This window comes from Sparus aurata, chromosome 5 (genome assembly GCF_900880675.1).
Source record: "Sparus aurata chromosome 5, fSpaAur1.1, whole genome shotgun sequence".
Taxonomy (NCBI): Eukaryota; Metazoa; Chordata; class Actinopteri; order Spariformes; family Sparidae; genus Sparus; species Sparus aurata.
Genome location: NC_044191.1, coordinates 34,331,060 through 34,343,933, shown reverse-complemented (window position 1 = coordinate 34,343,933; position 12,874 = coordinate 34,331,060). Strand labels below are relative to the sequence as shown.

The 12,874-nt window shown below is 42.7% G+C and overlaps 1 pseudogene; it reads right to left on the bottom strand.

The window, feature by feature from the left end:
- Positions 1-303: 303 nt before the first annotated feature.
- Positions 304-10,933, bottom strand: LOC115581249 (tripartite motif-containing protein 16-like; annotated as a pseudogene).
- Between the last annotated feature and the right edge of the window lie 1,941 nt (positions 10,934-12,874).

Sequence of the window (12,874 nt, the reverse complement as noted above, 5' to 3'; positions counted from 1 at the left end):
TGGATGGGCATCAGTTGAGAAGGTATTTGGTGAGGTGATCAAGGTCAAATAAGTCCTCATACACAAACACTGCTGAAAGACTAAAGTAATGAAATGCTCTGCATTGTTGTGCAGCTGTGTGGAACACTGTTAGACACTTCTTTAAGAAGTTTCACTGAGAAGAGAAGAGCGCCGCCTGAATAAAGTCCAACATTTACACAACAACAAGAAGGCGGCAAAGTACCGCCCACAATGTTTGATTGACAGGTTGATCTGTGTGCAGTGAAGAAATGCCACAACAATCAGCTCTCAGCAACAATGATGGAAACACAACAAGTCTGAAGGAATGAAACATACAATTTAACCCACTGACCCTGAAATGACTTCAGTCTATTTGAGTTTACTGAACTCAGCAGAGGATCCAGGATCAAGCCAAACTCCAGCATAGAGAGGCTGAGTGAATGTGGTCTGGACTCTGTGGAGGAGAGTCATGGTGTCAGAGACGCTGTAGAAGGACAGAATACCTGCACTGTGATCCAGGTACACTCCAACTCTGGAGGACTGAGGACCTGAGACGGGAGTTTCAACACTGTTGTGATAAAATTTATAACTGTTTGTGGAACAATTTAACATCCAAGATTTGTCATTGAATCCGAAGAAACATTCATGTGAGTCCCCTGCTCTGCTGATATTCTTGTATGCGACTGCTACAATAACTGTTTCTCCTCTCCACTCCACCTCCCAGTAACAACGTCCAGTCAGACTCTCTCTACTCAGGACCTGATAATACCAGTCAGTGAATCTGTCTGGGTGACTAGAATAAGACTGTTGTTGACTCACTCTTGTTATTTTTCTGTTCCCCTCAGATAATAACAGCTCTGTGTTTGCTGTGTTTGGATCCAGTGTGATTTCACGTGAATATCTTAAGAAGTCAGCTCTGGTCTCGGGCTCTGGTTGTGGGTTTGACAGTAAAACATCCACTTGAGTCTCTGTCAGTGAGATGTTGGTCCATGTCTCTCTCAGGACGTCCTGTAGTTTGTCTCTGAGCTCTGACACAGCTGCTGTCACATCCTCAAAGTACTTGAGAGGACGGATCTTGATGCTGGATGAGTGTGTAGACTCACTGAGTGCTGACAGTGAGGGGTAGTTGTGTAGAAACTGGTTGTGATCCTCTGTGTGTGAGAGCTTCTTCAGCTCAGCGTCTTTCCTCTTCAGCTCAGTGATCTCCTGCTCCAGCTTCTCCTGAAGCTCTTTGACTCGACTCACAGTTTCCTGCTGGGATCTGACCTGCTGCTTCACATCAGAGCGTCTTTCCTCCATGAGACGGATCAGCTGGGTGAAGATCTTCTCACTGTGCTCCACTGCTTTATCAGCAGAGCCATTGATGGCCTCCACCTCCTGTTGAAGCAGCTTCACATCTTCCTCTCTGTCCTGGATTCTCTGCTGGATGTTGTGTCGACTCCCCTCCAGCTCTCTCTGCCTCTCAGTCCTCTCTGCTGCAGCTGACACTGTGTCGTGGCCTTTATGTTCGTCCACAGAGCAGAGATAACAGATACACTGCTGATCAGTACGACAGAACATCTTCATCACCTCATCATGACGAGAGCAGATGTTCTCCTGGAGCTTCTCTGACGGCTCCACCAGCTTGTGTTTTCCATAAGCAGGAGATTCCAAGTGAGGCTGGAGGTGTTTCTCACAGAAAGACATCAGACAGAACAAACAGGACTTGACAGCTCTCAGTTTCCTCCCAGTGCAGACATCACAGGCCACATCTTCAGGTCCAGCATAGCAGAGATCAGCAGGAGCAGCTTGGAGTCCAGTCTTCTTCAGCTCCTCCACTAAAACTGCTAACATGGTGTTTTTCAGCAGCTCAGGCCTCGGTGTGAAGCTCTTCCTGCACTGAGGGCAGCTGTGGATCCCCTTCTCATCCTCTGTGTCCCAGTGGTCTTTAATACAGTTCTTGCAGTAGCTGTGTCCACAGGGAGTAGCCACCGGATCCTTCAGTAGATCCAAACAGATGGAACAAGAGAAAGTCTCCCGGTCCAGCTGAACTGCTTTCTGCTCCATTTCACCTCTCAGTGTCAACGACCGTCTGAGCTTCACTTCCTGATAACTGAAACTAGTCTGATCTCTGATCTGAACACGTGTGTTTGTGCAGCGAATGAGGTCTGTCAGCTCAGTTACGCCCATCCACAGACTGTAGATATGAAGGGGAGGGAACAAGGAAATATAGTGACAGAGTGGAGCTGCTGTGTGAGAGGAGGAAGAAGAGGGAGGGCTGATGGAGCTGTGAGTCACTCCAGGACGAGGAGCAGCTCTGTCAATCTGAACTTTGTTCCCTCTTTTACAACAGAGCCTCAGTTAAAACCTGCTCCACACTTGAAAACATCAAAGTTTGTAGTTGTAAAATGTTTCTTGGCTCCTCAGGTTTTGCTGATATTTCTCTGATTCTGTTCACTTTTCTTCTCCTGGTTAAAAACAGCTGACTGACAGTCGGGAGTGATCAAACTAAACTCTCATAAAGATTCAAGCTGCTGTATAATAGTTGTCTCACACAGTTAATGATCTACTTTGAAGCATCTGTGACAAAACAGTTGAGTGTCAGAATCTCATCCTGAGCCAAAGCAGCATTTCAAGCTTCAGACGTGTCGAAACAAAACTCACCACACCGGTTTTTAGTGAACTGTGACGTCATCTGTTGATGCCGTCCATATTTTTGAGACTTTTTAGACATTTCATTGTAAAAAACTAAAACAAAGCTACATTGCATCAGACTACTTTTTTAAATATGCACCACATATATAGTTTATATCATCGTTATTATTATTATTATTATTATTATTATTATTATTATTATTATTATTATTATTATCATCATCATCATCATCATCATCATCATCATTACTTATTTATTGATTGATTTACTGATTTTCTGCATATTCTTGACTTTGAATGGTTGCAGCTGTAACACAAGCAATTTCCTGTTGGGGATTAACAAAGTTTTTCTGATTCTGAATCATATATCAAGCAGGCAGTTGCCCATATTTAAAGTTATCCAAGTTGACAGTATGGTAGACAGATGTCACATTTACATGTCAGGATCTGGTTATTATAGACACAGATTAAATATTTAACTGTCGTGTATCGTCACAGTAACAGCGTCACATACATTGGCAGCTGTAAACACTCATCACAACAAACATGGCGCAAAAAGATGTGACCTGTGAACGCCACTGTACGGAAAGACAGCTGGGAGCGAAAACAAAACACACATGTTCACCTGGAAAAAGAAGGTAAGATACATTGTAAATGTAATTTGAGTGTATTGGACATTTAGAGGGCAAGTGTTCATGTTGGTTCTGATCCCTCGGCAAAAACGTGTCTGCATATCGTAACGTTAGCGTGCTAGCTAACGTTAGCATCAAACCACCTTATGGCTATAAACTTATTAGCATTAGCAGCATTAGCTATCATAGTTCGGTTATAGGGGGGAATAAAAAATTATGTGAGACGGTGTGTAGAGGGCTCAGTTAATGTTAATGTTAAAGCTAATGTTATAGCAACAAATTAGCCTCTTAAAATGAGCAGAGGACACCAGCTAACTCTGCCTACAGCTAACGCGGTTTGAAGCTGTAGTTAAAACTCTGGTTTTATTTTAAACTACGTAACCTAAGGTAACATTGGTACCAAGCAGGCCATCCTACGATATGGGCAAGGGGGTAAAATAATGCTCTAAAATTAGGTCACATTTTGCTGTGGGGATAAACTGACATGGTCATTTTCAAAGGAGTCCCTCAGTATAACTGTATGAACATAGATGCTTCAGGTACCCGCAGGTCTCCTCTTTGCAGACACGCCCATTTTATGTTCATGCAATTTGGGGTAGAAATCATGTAATTTGCATGCAGTTGTAACAGGTTTGTTATAGAGTAATCAAGTTTGTCAAAATGTATTTTTATATTCCTTCAGTATTTATTTTATTTTAACAGTTGAGCCTTGAGCAAATAATCTGCTGTGCTGTGAACCCAAGTAAAAGTCTCTGTGTGGTCTCTTCAGTCTGCTGAGGTTGAGCTGAATAGATGAGGTAACACAGTACAATCATTATTTTCACCGTTCCTTAAATGACACATTTGATTATCTTTGCATACTGTGTGTCTTAAACAGTTTGTGTGTTGCAAAAAAAAGGGAAGGGAACAGAAAGCTGTGACTATTGTAGATCCAAAGAACATCATATTATTGATCTGTGGTGATCTGAGCTCTCAGTAGTAGTCATTTATAGTAAGAAATAATTTCAGTTAGCCCATTAACAACCCTGAAATAAAGACCTGTAGGGCACAGGGTTTCTGCTAGAAAAAACTGGCACCGGACAACGTGACCGACAGGTTTTCAATTTACCGGACAAATGTTTGAAATTCCGGTCAAATACCTATCTGAATTTATTGAGCTTAAAATGACAAATGATATGCAGGATATATAAGAATGATATCAAAGCATGTCAATTTATAATCCTTTTTATTGAAAAGTATATGCTGTATCAAATAAAATGAGTGCCGTCAACAGACTCCCGTGCGTAACTTCTAAAATAAATATTGCACAATGTGCTCTTTTAACGTGAACATAAAGAAACTGAAGGCCTGTTCTCAGATAAAACAATTTGCAAACAAAAACACATCTGGACTGGCTCATACCATTTTAATAACGCGGTGTGCTGCCAACTTGAAATAAAAAAAGGAAGTCTGTTCTCTATAATCTTATTGAAATATATATGCAATAAAACTCCATATAAACAAAATCCCTTGACATGTTTCAGGCTTTTTTAATTTTTTAATTTTTTACGCATTTTTGCTGCAGCGAAGTGTGCAGCAGCTGAATTAAAATGGAAAGTGTGCAGTGTCTCTCCACAACTTGCAATGCGCATCAGTCTCGTCACCTTGTTCTCCCCGAGGCGACTTCGCTGTGCTGTTTTGATGCAGTTCTGCACACTGGAGACGGAGATCACGCAGGTCAGTTTAGCCCACTCGGAGAGATTTCGCTGAAATCCCTGTTTGAGAACTTCGCAGGCTGTTGAGAAGTTCAAGCCTCCATAACTGTCATTACAGCGATGGCGTCCCGTTGCACACAAGTGGCATCGATAAGCGGGGCTGTAGCTGCTTCCGACTCTCCTAACTTGTAAATAAAATTCAAACTGTGCTTGGGGGGAATGTTTTCACCGGATGTTTTGACCGGCGGGGTTAAAAAATACCGGACTTCGGCAGATTTTACCAGTCAAATTCCGGTAATTACCAGATAACAGAAACCCAGGTAGGGCATTTAGAGAGTGTATGTGTTTCTTGGTGAGGTGACTGTAGTTTCAGTAGTAAGGTTTCTGTGCACCACATGATATTAATGTAGGATTTGCAGCAGAAACATAATAAATGTAAAGTCGAAGTTTACTCAGAGCCACATTTAAAAAAAACAAAAAAGATTTGTACTTTAATGTATTTCATAGAAAGAAATGTTCAGCAGGAACAGTTAAAAAAGAGATGGCCAAAAGACTGCGCTGCCCACTGAGGATGATATCAGCCAGACCCTGGCTCACCCGAGGATGACCAAAATGGTAACGCACAGTTTTTAATGTTTAGAACAATGTTTCCCCTCGCTTCACTGTTTTGGGGTGGTGGTGGGTGGGTAGTGAGAGATTCAGGTTGGGTGGGTTTAAAAACAGATATTTAGGCCCAACTTTCATGGATTTCATCATCCCTTCACCACATTCTTCTTTCCTCATATAATTCACCTGAGCAACATGCACCTCTACTCAATACAAACACAGATGCAGCTAATGTGGACAGCAACCAAGCTATTTTACAACTTGGCTGCTGTTACAGGTCCAACAAATATATCTGGGTCTAATCTGGGTCTAAGTAAGTACATTGATTATTTTGTTGTATGTTTATTTTTCACGTGTGTATTCACACCACAGGACTTTATCATGTTTTGTTTTAAAATGCTGTATCATTCATTATTTACCCCGTACACACAAATATTCAGATCTGGGTCAGCAGGTGGCAGATCTGCTCATATCAGTCTGTGTTTCATTCATTCTTTTCATATTCAATAGTGAGTCCAACATTTGAAAATTACAAAAATGATGTTATTTCGTTCTTCAGTTCCGAATCCAACACACTTACAGAAAAAGAAAACAAATAATGACTTTAAAAAAATGTATGAATATAAAGCGTATAAAATTAGAGATGCACCGAGCGATCGGCAACCGATCGCAATCGGCCGATAATGCCCCTATCGGTTTTGATCGGAGTTCTCAAAATAGATCACATCAGGCCGATCAGATGACGTTTAAGTATAAAGACAGTGCATTAACTGCATGCAGGGAGGGAATTTCATGGCCGCCGTTGCCCCGCACTTTGGCCTTGATGCCCCGTGAAAAAAAATCTCACCGTACGGCCACAGTGGCCTCTGTGCCCCTGGCCCGGTCAGCGGAGCGAGCTTGCCTTTAATTACAGCCACCTGAGTGCACAGTAGTCACTCACAGTAACTTCAGTGAGTCCGCGGTTCGTGCAGGTGGAGTCTCATCATCACGATGATCTCACGTGAAAACCTCTCAAACAGCAGCAGCGTCTCAAAACAGAAGAACGAAACTTACAGCACAGCGAGCGAGCGCAGCCGGTTTGACATGATACGTAACTGACTTATGTGGTAGGATTTAGTCCGGTAAAGTGTGAAATATATTCACAGATTTGAACTTCCTGGATCAATAACTCATAAGTGAAACCTTGTTAAAACACAACTGACGGCTCTTTCCTACCGTAGTGAGGAAGACAACGAGCTACAACCGTATGTTAATCAAAACGAGCGTCTGGACATTAACTCTGGTCTGTATGGTCAGCCAGCTGTGAGACGAGGGCGCAGGGACCGTCTACAAAGTGCAACACTGAAAAGAGAAACTACAAAAAATTCAATAACTTCACTAATATTCAGAGTGTAGTGTCACCAAAATCACTCCACACATCAGTGGTCTCCTGCTGGTTATTCTACAATTTTTTGTTTGGAAAAAATGTGCTTTGCCATAATTTTGGGGGAATTTCTATTGGGAGAAATATTCAGTAACACTAATATTCAGTGAGGTGTCACAAAACCCACCTCACTCTGACCCTACTTAAAAAAAACTACTTTCTAATGTAACTTTAACTTGATATTGGTATTTAAAAAATGTTTTAATACACAATCCATGTCTTATTATAAATTAGGATGTTATGGTATCAGTCTGAAAGGTAAATCAACACATTTTACTCAGTGGCCTTTGTGCCCTGTCATGTGGTCTTGGTGCCCCTGGAAAAAAAAGTGAAGGCCAAATGGACTTGCCCCTAAAATGAGGAAATTCCCACCCTGACTGCATTCCCACTAGTAAGCTACAGTTACTCTATGTAAGCTGAGTCCAAGTTGTCTCTAAGAGTCTCTAGAGTGTGAAATATTGCACATTGCCTCAGCCTGCAATAAAACGGTGGTCAATTCATGATACTTTCTCATCTCCTAATTTTTATACTTAATAATACAATGTCAATGTTGTGTAAGAAGAATCATTAATTAAATATATGAAAGTTACACAAGACAACAATATAGAAGAATGGATTATGGATTTGACGCTGTGATCGGTGATCGGCAATATCGGGATCGGCAGATACTGCTTTCAGTGATCGGCCCCAAAAATCCTGATCGGTGCATCTCTATATAAAATACCACATGAAGGTTAAATAAGTGCAATGCAAAGAGTGGACATGGACTGTCCTCCCCATAACAATTCAGTAATTAGTTTATATTTGATAGTTTGCTATTATGGTATGTTCAGGGAATGTATTTGTAGTCTGGGCTTTCTGTCATTCTTGCAGGTACATCATGCACTATGGCACACGGGATGGATGGGCATCAGTTGAGAAGGTATTTGGTGAGGTGATCAAGGTCAAATAAGTCCTCATACACAAACACTGCTGAAAGACTAAAGTAATGAAATGCTCTGCATTGTTGTGCAGCTGTGTGGAACACTGTTAGACACTTCTTTAAGAAGTTTCACTGAGAAGAGACACATTAATAAACTGTCTTTACACGACCAGCTGAAATAGTCAGTTGTTACAGGGTGGTTAATGCAATCTGCTTTATTTTCTGAAGAGATCATTATTGTCAGAAATGTTAAATGTTCTGTTCAAACTGTGTTTTTTAAAGTGCTGCTGTGCTGTATACTAAATAAGGTGATTTTAATAAAGGCCTTTTTTCAACATTTTTATAAGTGTGGATATATATGCTCCATAACAGCTCCAGTATTGCTCGTTTTTGTTTTCAAAGGAGGTCTCAAATAAAGCTCTGTCATGTCTCAAGTAAGGTTCCTGTTGCTAGCTGTCATGTCTCACCTGTTGCTACTTTTAGGAATTTTAAGAGAAACAGATGAGAAATGTTTGAGACCAAAAAAGATTCACAGCGAGACTGAAATGAGAACTCTTATTGAGCGAGCTGTTAAGGAGCAAGCTTTGAGCAGTAACATTTTCTTCTGGGGAAGTTTAACAGAGCAGAAAATGGAAATACTCGAGTAAAATACAAGTACTGCACCCAAACTTCAGCTAATGAACTCTCATTTTAGTTTGACATGTTCTCCGTCAGCTCTGTATGAAACCCTGAATGAAGACGAGGAGAAAAGACTTTGTTCATGTTTGTTTATTCATGATTTAAAGCTTCAGTTTGTTCACACGTCCCGTCAGTAAAGTCTGTTAAACCACTCTTGTTCAGTGATTTCATGATCAGATTCACTTCATCCACACAATCAGTGTGTTGGAGCAGAATCTCAGCTATGTACAAGCAAATAATGAAGCATCTCCTTATTGATTATGATCATGTGAAGTGAAGTCATCAGGAGCAGCGAGAGCCTCCGTGGCTGAACAGACACAGGAAGGAGCGCCGCCTGAAGAAAGTCCAACATTTACACAACAACAAGAAGGCGGCAAAGTACCGCCCACAATGTTTGATTGACAGGTTGATCTGTGTGCAGTGAAGAAATGCCACAACAATCAGCTCTCAGCAACAATGATGGAAACACAACAAGTCTGAAGGAATGAAACACACAATTTAACCCACTGACCCTGAAATGACTTCAGTCTATTTGAGTTTACTGAACTCAGCAGAGGATCCAGGATCAAGCCAAACTCCAGCATAGAGAGGCTGAGTGAATGTGGTCTGGACTCTGTGGAGGAGAGTCATGGTGTCGCTGTAGAAGGACAGAATACCTGCACTGTGATCCAGGTACACTCCAACTCTGGAGGACCGAGGACCTGAGACGGGAGTTTGGACACTGTTGTGATAAAAGTTATAACTGTTTGTGTAACAATATAACATCCAAGATTTGTCATTGCATCCAAATAAACATTCAAGTGAGTCCCCTGCTCTGCTGATATTCTTGTATGCGACTGCTACATAAACTGTTCCTCTCCTCTCCACCTCCCAGTAACAACGTCCAGTCAGACTCTCTCTACTCAGGACCTGAAAAAACACTGTGAATCTGTCTGGGTGACTAGAATAAGACTGTTGTTGACTCGTGTATGTTGCTTTTCTGTTCCCCTCAGATAATAACAGCCATGTGTTTGCTGTGTTTGGATCCAGTGTGATTTCACGTGAATATCTTAAGAAGTCAGCTCTGGTCTCGGGCTCTGGTTGTGGGTTTGACAGTAAAACATCCACTTGAGTCTCTGTCAGTGAGATGTTGGTCCATGTCTCTCTCAGGACGTCCTGTAGTTTGTCTCTGAGCTCTGACACAGCTGCTGTCACATCCTCAAAGTACTTGAGAGGACGGATCTTGATGCTGGATGAGTGTGTAGACTCACTGAGTGCTGACAGTGAGGGGTAGTTGTGTAGAAACTGGTTGTGATCCTCTGTGTGTGAGAGCTTCTTCAGCTCAGCGTCTTTCCTCTTCAGCTCAGTGATCTCCTGCTCCAGCTTCTCCTGAAGCTCTTTGACTCGACTCACTTCAGTTTCCTGCTGGGATCTGACCTGCTGCTTCACATCAGAGCGTCTTTCCTCCATGAGACGGATCAGCTGGGTGAAGATCTTCTCACTGTGCTCCACTGCTTTATCAGCAGAGCCATTGATGGCCTCCACCTCCTGTTGAAGCAGCTTCACATCTTCCTCTCTGTCCTGGATTCTCTGCTGGATGTTGTGTCGACTCCCCTCCAGCTCTCTCTGCCTCTCAGTCCTCTCTGCTGCAGCTGACACTGTGTCGTGGCCTTTATGTTCGTCCATGGAGCACAAAATACAGATACACTGCTGATCAGTACGACAGAAAATCTTCATCACTTCATCGTGACGAGAGCAGATGTTCTCCTGGAGCTTCTCTGACGGCTCCACCAGCTTGTGTTTTCCATAGGCAAGTGATTCATAATGAGGCTGGAGGTGTTTCTCACAGAAAGAAACCATACAGACCAAACAGGACTTGACAGCTCTCAGTTTCCTCCCAGTGCAGACATCACAGGCCACATCTTCAGGTCCAGCATAGCAGAGATCAGCAGGAGCAGCTTGGAGTCCAGTCTTCTTCAGCTCCTCCACTAAAACTGCTAACATGGTGTTTTTCAGCAGCTCAGGCCTCGGTGTGAAGCTCTTCCTGCACTGAGGGCAGCTGTGGATCCCCTTCTCATCCTCTGTGTCCCAGTGGTCTTTAATACAGTTCTTGCAGTAGCTGTGTCCACAGGGAGTAGCCACCGGATCCTTCAGTAGATCCAAACAGATGGAACAAGAGAAAGTCTCTCAGTCCAGCTGAACTGCTTTCTGCTCCATTTAACCTCTCAGTGTCAACGACCGTCTGAGCTTCACTTCCTGATAACTGAAACTAGTCTGAGCTCTGATCTGAACACGTGTGTTTGTGCAGCGAATGAGGTCTGTCAGCTCAGTTACGCCCATCCACTGACTGTAGATATGAAGGGGAGGGAACAAGGAAATATAGTGACAGAGTGGAGCTGCTGTGTGAGAGGAGGAAGAAGAGGGAGGGCTGATGGAGCTGTGAGTCACTCCAGGACGAGGAGCAGCTCTGTCAATCTGAACTTTGTTGTTTTACTATGTTGAGGTCTCACCTGTAACTCCACCTGGCCTCTCCCTGATGCAGCACACTAATGAAATAACACATGATGCCAGCCTGACATTAACTTTGTACGATGCATTACCTGCTGTACATAAGCAGTCAAACATATGCAGTAAAACATTTAGTATAGCACCGTGTCAAATTTACCTGTAGCCCTGAATCTTCCCTATATGAGCTACAACCTGTCCGGGGTTCCTCTGTCACCTGATCAATAAAATAGTGATTCTATGAGCAGTGACACAGCACGACTCAAACCTCCAAGGAGATCAGTAGTATTCACTAGGCCTACTTTTAATATTACAACTAGCTCACATGTTAAATTAAATGAACCACCGTGTCCTTATTAAAGTCCACCTGCTGCTGTGACCCTGCCACTCCACCCTGTCTGATAAATCTAATCAATCACCATTAAGAGTGAGAAAACGGTTGGAAACAATGTTTTGTGTCATGGCCTGGGTTGTGTTTGATTTATTCTTTGGTTATGTTTTGTTGTGCACTCTGTTTTTTTCTGCTTGTCTCCACTGTTTCACCTGCAGTGCTGGAGGGTGGCGGAGGCGGAGTTGACCTACTTTCGCAAGTGCAGCGAGGCACACCTGGTTTCTATCTCCACCTAATCAACCTCACAATAAAAGAAGGCTCTGACTCAACTCCTGTGCCAGATAATTCCGTCTCGTTGGTAGAGCCAGTCGTGTGCTCAGAGCCGGCCCTGGGCATAGGCAGTATAGTGAAATGCTATGGGCGCTGTCATCCACGGGGGGCAGTGATGTGCGGGAGGGGGCCAATTGTTGAAAAACGCGCGCTAAAGTGCCCTCCTGGTTGGCAAAACACACTAAACTGCCCCCTTGGCTGGTTAAAACCTGATAAACTGCCCTCGTGGGAGCCAAAACGCAGCTAAAGTGCCCTTCTTTCTGCCCCTGCCCTTCAAAAAGTCTGTGCACGCCACTGGCGGGGGGCACCGAAAACAGGGGGAGAAATGATGATAAAAAATTTAAATATGAGTATATATACAGTATATATGTATATATATATATTAACAGTGCCATTGCTTCCAATATTTCGAAATGTTATATAAGCCCACAGCAATATAACGTCATGGCAAGGACTATTATTTAACGGAGAGGCCTTTTTTCTGGTTCCCGGTTCTCTGCACTGTACCTGTCCTCTGTGAGGGGGGTCGAGAGGCGAGCTGCCTGAATCTGACCGGACTGAGACCCCAAGACCAAGAGAGAGATTTACTGATACTGTAGCAGAACCACAAGGTCCAAAAGACTGAAACCATCCGGCACCCAGTGAAGGAAAAGAAGGAAAGAAGAGGAAGGAAAACGTGAAGAAGATACAGGTACAGTAACATCAATGTGATGAAGTGAATGACAATAGTTTAATGATCGTTGTTGGAGCAGAGTGTTAGCCTGCTAGCTTACTTCGGACGATAGCAGCATCATTTAAGAATCAATAATTAGCTGAGTCGACGTGTGTTAATGTTACTCCACCTTGAATTCATCAGGGACGTTTGGAAAGTTAACGTTAGACCTGTTCAGGTGTTATTACAGGTGTCTTTCCTGCTTGTATGTCAGTTAAATGCTGTTAGTTTTCCATCCCCTTTGTAATAGTGTAGTTGTAAACCTTTGGTTTATTGTGTCACAGTTTATGTTTGTTAAAGTTACATCAGTGTTAAAGTGCAGTTAGAGTGTATGACTGTTAATACTCCACACCTTAGCTTTCACATATCATTCACAGGTGAAATATAAACACTGCACTTGTATTCTGGTTAGACTGTATTGCTTTTTA